The sequence below is a fragment of the Phodopus roborovskii genome, unplaced genomic scaffold (genome assembly GCF_943737965.1).
Source record: "Phodopus roborovskii unplaced genomic scaffold, PHOROB, whole genome shotgun sequence".
Lineage (NCBI taxonomy): Eukaryota > Metazoa > Chordata > Mammalia > Rodentia > Cricetidae > Phodopus > Phodopus roborovskii.
In genome coordinates, this window is record NW_026126459.1 from 29,077,347 (window position 1) to 29,083,711 (window position 6,365).

Genomic DNA, 6,365 nt, shown 5'->3' on the forward strand with positions numbered 1-6,365 from the left:
CCCAAATCTTTCTTCTCCCTACCTAAGCTTTAAAACTGTAACAAGCAAAGGCTTTACAATACAAGGTTGGGAAAGGCTGGCATACACATCTTTGCCTTGCAGGCAGTGAAGGTCAGAAGTTTTTTGTTTGCTTGTTTTGTTTTGTTGTGTTTTTAAAGGTAAATCTTATCACAGAGCAGCAAACTATACTCTAGGGCTAGGGCAACCTTCACTCTGGAGTCTTTTAGCCTAAATGCCAAAATACAAACTTATTTGTCACCTTCAGATGAAGTTAACAGACAGAATGTTAAACTACTATTCCTTAAGTGTGTTCCACTAAGATGTGTGTGTGCATGTATATGAAATACTATACATACGTGTATGATTCAGGTAGGTTCTTGCTGTATTGCCCAAGCTGGCCCTTCGATGCTGGATGTAAGTAAGCAATTCTTCAGCCTTAAAAGCAGTTGGGACTGTAAACCCACTCCTGTAGACTTCCTGGATTTCACTTTATCACACACTCATCAGGACCTTTGTGGGAGGTACTTTCTTAGTTGTGAGAGCTAAAAACGTAAGACCCACCTTCTCAAAGTCTATTAGCAAAAGACAGTAATAGGCATTGGGAAGGTAGGGAAACGGAAATGCACACTAAGTAGAGAGTAACCTGGAGAAGACTGAGTAATGTACCACAGATGGAGCCATAGCCTGATGTGATCATGACATAATTACTTGGTTCTCAAATCTGATTCCTTTACAAGATTTGGTTTAGAAGTGACTGCACCCTGGGTTACTGAGTCACAGTTAAGAAACTGCTAGAGAACTACTGTTTAAAAGCCATTAGTAATTGCAATGCATTAACTTATGGAAAATGTAATGATGCTGGAGCTAGGATAGTTTGGTCTGCTGGTCTCTTGTCTTATATTGAACAAACCACAGTGAAGGTCAAATTCAGATTATATGCAGAGGATGAAAGCAGTAGAAATAAGGAACTTATTCCTTTCCCCACTTGAGTCATATGCCTGTTGTTTGTCATGCACTCTATGGCCTTTCTTGTGGTGATATCTTGCTTGTACAAATAAAGCCTGTCTGTATATCAGAGAATTGAGCTTGTCATTAGCTAACCATAGAGGTCTAGAGGTCTGCACAGACAGACAGGAAGTGAGATGGCTGGGAGGAGAGAGGATATAAGCGGGAATAAACAGGAACTCGCTTTCTTGTCTGCTGAGATGCTGAGGAGGTAAGGTATGGCTGTGGCTTGCTCCATCTCTCTGATCTCAGCATTTTCCTCTATATCTGATTCCACATTTTCTACTGTTTGTTGCTAAGAAGTAACATCTTTGATGTGAAAAGAAAATCCTCCTACTCAAGTCACTACTGTCAGTCTGGTCTCATTTTTAAAACATTTTTCTTATATTTTGTTTGCTGGGATATGCTTATTTTACAGCTTGTCCTTCAGACTATCCCTTGTGTCAAAAGATATATAGCATACATAGCTTATTATTTTAATTGTTTTTAAATGAAGAGGTCTAAAGGACACTCACATTTCTATATTTGCTACCACTGACCTCCAAACTTTATCTTCCCAATAAAACTTTGTATCTATTAGACCTTAATAGTTCATTTGGCAACAACTATTCTCTTTTGTGTCTTTATGAATGCAAGTGGAGATCCCAATTACAAGTACTCTACTGAACAAACAATTTCAAAGATGACCCTCAGGATTCACACCTTACAGTAAGCATGCTATTATGAGACACCTCTTCCATGTGTCTGCTGATTTATTGACTGACTTCCAATAAACAGAATGCAATGAAGAGATGGACGGTCACTTGTAAGTTAACTTTATAAAACAAACAAAAACAAAAAACGAATGACTTTCACCTTGACTATTTTTTGATCTCTTGTCATGAGAGAACTATAAAACATCAGTGGCAAGAGGGCCATGTGGAAAATAAACAATGTGTAGTGGTACAGCATTTGATCACTTGGGAAACAAAAGCAGCTAGATCTCATGAGATCGAGGCCAGTCTGAACTATCTAGAGTTCCAGGACCACAAGGACTACATAGAGAGACCCTGTCTCAAAAAGAACTAAAACAAACAAACAAACAAAAAAAAAACAAGCTATGTCCATGTAACAGCCAACTTCTCAATGCTTCCAAGCTAAGCCTTTAAATAAAACCACAATCTTGGACAATAAATTACAACTTCATGAGATAGTCACAAGTATAAGCATCCATCAACATTATAACCTAGGTTCTTAGAAGACAGTAATGAAACCTCTTTAATTTAAAACAAGGGCTTTTGGGATAATTTACAAGTAACAGGTAAATACTACTCTACTGTGGATTTAAGTTAACTAAATAAAAAAAATAGATGTTTTGAAGCAACATTACAAAATGAAGGAAGATAGCAAAAACCCAACAAATGAAAACCCATTCAACAAAAAGAGAAATGTTTTAACCTTAAGCACTTTTCCAGAAAGACCAACAATTTCACCATCTTTTGGTTCTACTTCTATAGCAGTATTCACATCACCACTTCCTGTGGTATCAATGATATATGATATCAATGATTTTTGGTTTTCCATCAGTTGTAACCCAAAAATTGAGGCAAATAAAGTGAGTTAGTTTGTGTCTTTAAAGAAAGTAATGTCAATACATATATACACACATAGTGTGTGTGTGTGTGTGTGTATGTGTGCCTATGAAAATTTTCATTTGTATTAAAAATATAATTGAGTTAAGACAAAAGTCTAACAAATAAACACTAATGAAAAAATTAGTCATGGAAACAATATGCAACCCTTCAAGTGCTTTCCTGTATTTTTTTTAAACATTTACAGCCTTCTGGGTGTTAGATATAGCAGTTGCCAGTACACAAAAATCCTTTATCTTAGGAACAGCAGAGTGAGGAAGTAGACAATAAATTATGTATGAGAAATTAAGTAAAAGGGAGGAAATAAGAAGTACAGATTTTCCATTTTAACTTGTTTGGGCAGGGAAGGCCTTGCTGAGAAGGCAACATTTGAGGAAATATCTGAAGAAAGTGAGCTTTGGGCTGGATAGAAAACAGTACTATTTCATTAGTGAATGTCACACCAGTACTTCAAATTCATTAAATTCCAAGTTCAAAGGTAACACATTCCCAAACTTGTTTTTCGCAAATGTTGTATCATCATACACCAGTTGCTCAATCCAGAAACAGAAGTCTTTCTCAGATTATCTAATTTATACCTTGCACCATAGGTATTAGAATTTCCTTAAATGGAATTCAAATATTTTTTATAATTTTCATCACCATTGTGATGCCAAGTTGGCAAACCACTAGTATCTCTTCCTTTTATAATGTAAACAGATTTGAAACTCATTCCTTATGAGGGTTCTATGACTTAATGTTGTGTGGTGTTACAAAAAAACATGGCAACAGCAAAAGGTTACTGGATATACAGCAACCAAAAATTAATTCAAAACTAAATGTGTAACGAATCCAAAGTGTTTGTGACAGCACTTATGCCAGCTACATTTTATAAACACTGTGGCCTTGGTTTTAAACATTCAACATGCATACTTGATACTGTGTCATACTACAAAATTCATTGAACACCTGTTTGAAACACACCAGGCTGACTTGATCCTTTTGTATTCTATGAAGTGCAGCATTTTTACTGCATGAAATTTCTACTCTTATAGAAACCTAATTTCTACTCTTATAGGAACCTAATTTCTGGTTAATTCCAGTAATCAAAACTTTTAATATCCCGCCCCCCACTACTCCTCAGCATGTAAATATCACATTAGTTTATCTTTATATTGGATTGTGTTAAACAAGTTTATTTGTCTCATTGAATATGCAAATTTGCTTTGACTTTAGTAAACTCTAGATGATGGAAGCCATGCTGTCGCCACTGGGAACAGTGCATAAATGTTTCGAAAATGGAGTTCTTTAGACACAATGTCCTTTGGAGAATCCCATTCGATTGTCAAGGATCTCTGAATTCAAAACTGCAAATTCTTGCACTCATCTTAGGGAGCTCATGGCTTTAGGTGTCTCTAATTTTTGCTATGCTTAATCCTAAGGTAACTCTTAGTTTTGTTTTATTAGTTGTGATTATGCCTGAGTTTACTAGGAACAAAACCTCTACAGAAAACCCAAATTTCTCTGATCTGCTACAGAAACCAGTTTCTCCTGTCATCCATGGCCTCCTTTTCAGTCATCCTAAATAAGCAGAAGAAATTCCCTATGGTTAATAATAACTGCTTATTAATATCAAAAGGAGATATATATACTTCCAAAAACTTAAGAATCAAGAAAACAGGTTTTGTTTTGTTTTTGTTTTTAAAGATGACATTAACAACCTTATAGGAATACAAAAGGAAAATAGAGGACTTGAGAAGTCAGACATCTCTCTGGCACCAGCACATGAAAACTCATATACTTTTTCAATATCAAAGTATCAATAAAGTAATCTAAAACTCTCAGTTCCATTAAAAGAAATGTACATGGAATGTAGAAGTTGCCAGGAAGAATAAAGAAACTTAGTATTAATACTTAAAGAGTTGGGTATTAATCATTATTATTCTGGAACTTAGAAAAATAAGATTATAACTCCAATTTATATAATAGAAGTGACATAGATTAACTAGAAACTGGTATATATCTGAAAAATTATAATCTAGGCATCGCAAAATACTCAGCTGGTTTCATATTAAGAATTAATCTCAATGCTTAAATCTCTTACTTTGTAACTACATGTTAGCTGCCTGCTAGTGCACAGTATAAATTAGATGTACCTAGCTAGATATAAACCTTTGGCTTGAGTTATGATATGGAGTGAAGGTCAATTATGTCAAGGGACTGGGAAAGAAGAAGAAAAACTAAATGTTAATGGTTTTTGGAAAATGATTAAAGATAAAATATTTGAAACTAATCATGCTTGAAAGCATTAGAACTTGTATAAATAAAGATGGCCTGAGCTAGTTGGGGCCATCAGTTTGAAAGACAACTGATGGTCAGTCTCATTTTTTGCTGACTTCACAAATCCTTCTTGCAGCACAAGAACCTGGTGGGAACTGGATTTAGGAAGTTATTATATGTGACGAAATTTTTAAAAACTTATAAAGATATTTTTTATGTTTGCCTATACATGTATACACACACTCACACACACACACACACTAGTGTGTGTGTGTGTGTTTGTATATGTACCATGTGTGCCTCCTGCCCTCAGAGGCCAGAAGAGGATGATGAATCCTCAGAACTGGAGTTGAAGGTTGTTGTCAGCTGCCATGTGGTTGGGAACTGAACTCGTATCCTCTGCAGGAATTTAATCAGAGTCATCTCTGATTAATAAACTTCTTTATTATTTGTCAGTAAATGCTTGATTTGCATATTTATTTTATTGGCCTATATACCTGGGGTTGTGTAAAATTTCATGGGCAAAAAGAGCTCAGTTACAAGTGAAAAACCTTGAAGAAGCCCTACATAAATCATGTGTTTTTTTTTTTTTTTTTTTTTTTTTTTTTTATCGTGAAAAAGTATTTGGAATTAGCTAGCTGAACTCAATTTAGATGATCCCAATTTTGTTGGCAACATCCAAAGCATCATAATTGGGAGCCAACTGAACATAAACCTTCTTATCTCCATCAGGCCTTAATGAGGGTGTCTTTTGGCCACATCAATATCAAGAGTTTCTTCACAGCCTATTTGATCTGGAGCGTGTTGTTGTCTGGTATCTTCTTCATAGCTGACTCAAGTTGTCAAGCTTGTTTCTACGGGAGGTGCTCTTTCCCGGGTATTTGCTCGTGTGTGTGTGTGTGTGTGTGTGTGTGTGTGTGTGTGTGTGTGTGTGTGTGTGTGTGTGGTTGAGGACGCCTTTCAGGACTGCCTTCTTGGCTTTCAAGGCCTTCACTTTGGCTTCGGCTATGGGAGGGGCAGGAGCTTCCTTCTTCACTTTCAGTGCCATCTTGGCAAAAAAAAAAAAAAAAAAAAAACAAAAAACAAAAAACAAAACAAAACAAAAAAAAAAAACACCAAAAACCATAAATCATGTTCTTACCGTGCTTCTTTCCCAGCTGGCCCCCCAATGAGTATACTACTAAGACAAACTGTTTTATTCCTCCTCTCCTTCCATAGATTCATAGTACACTCAGAACACAAGAAGCTCTGTGGCCTACTTCCTGTAAAATGCTCTTTTTGCCTTGACTATTTTCATACAATCCTCTTTAGAATTCTGTATTGCTTCACCTGTACAACAGCATTTGATAGTACATTTCTGTTTTCTAGTGAAGTTATTATCACCCCTTCAGAAAAATCTCCCTAAATGATCTTTCATATGTTCACCACCCTCAACTTCATACTGCACACTGTTCACTTCACAGGACAAAA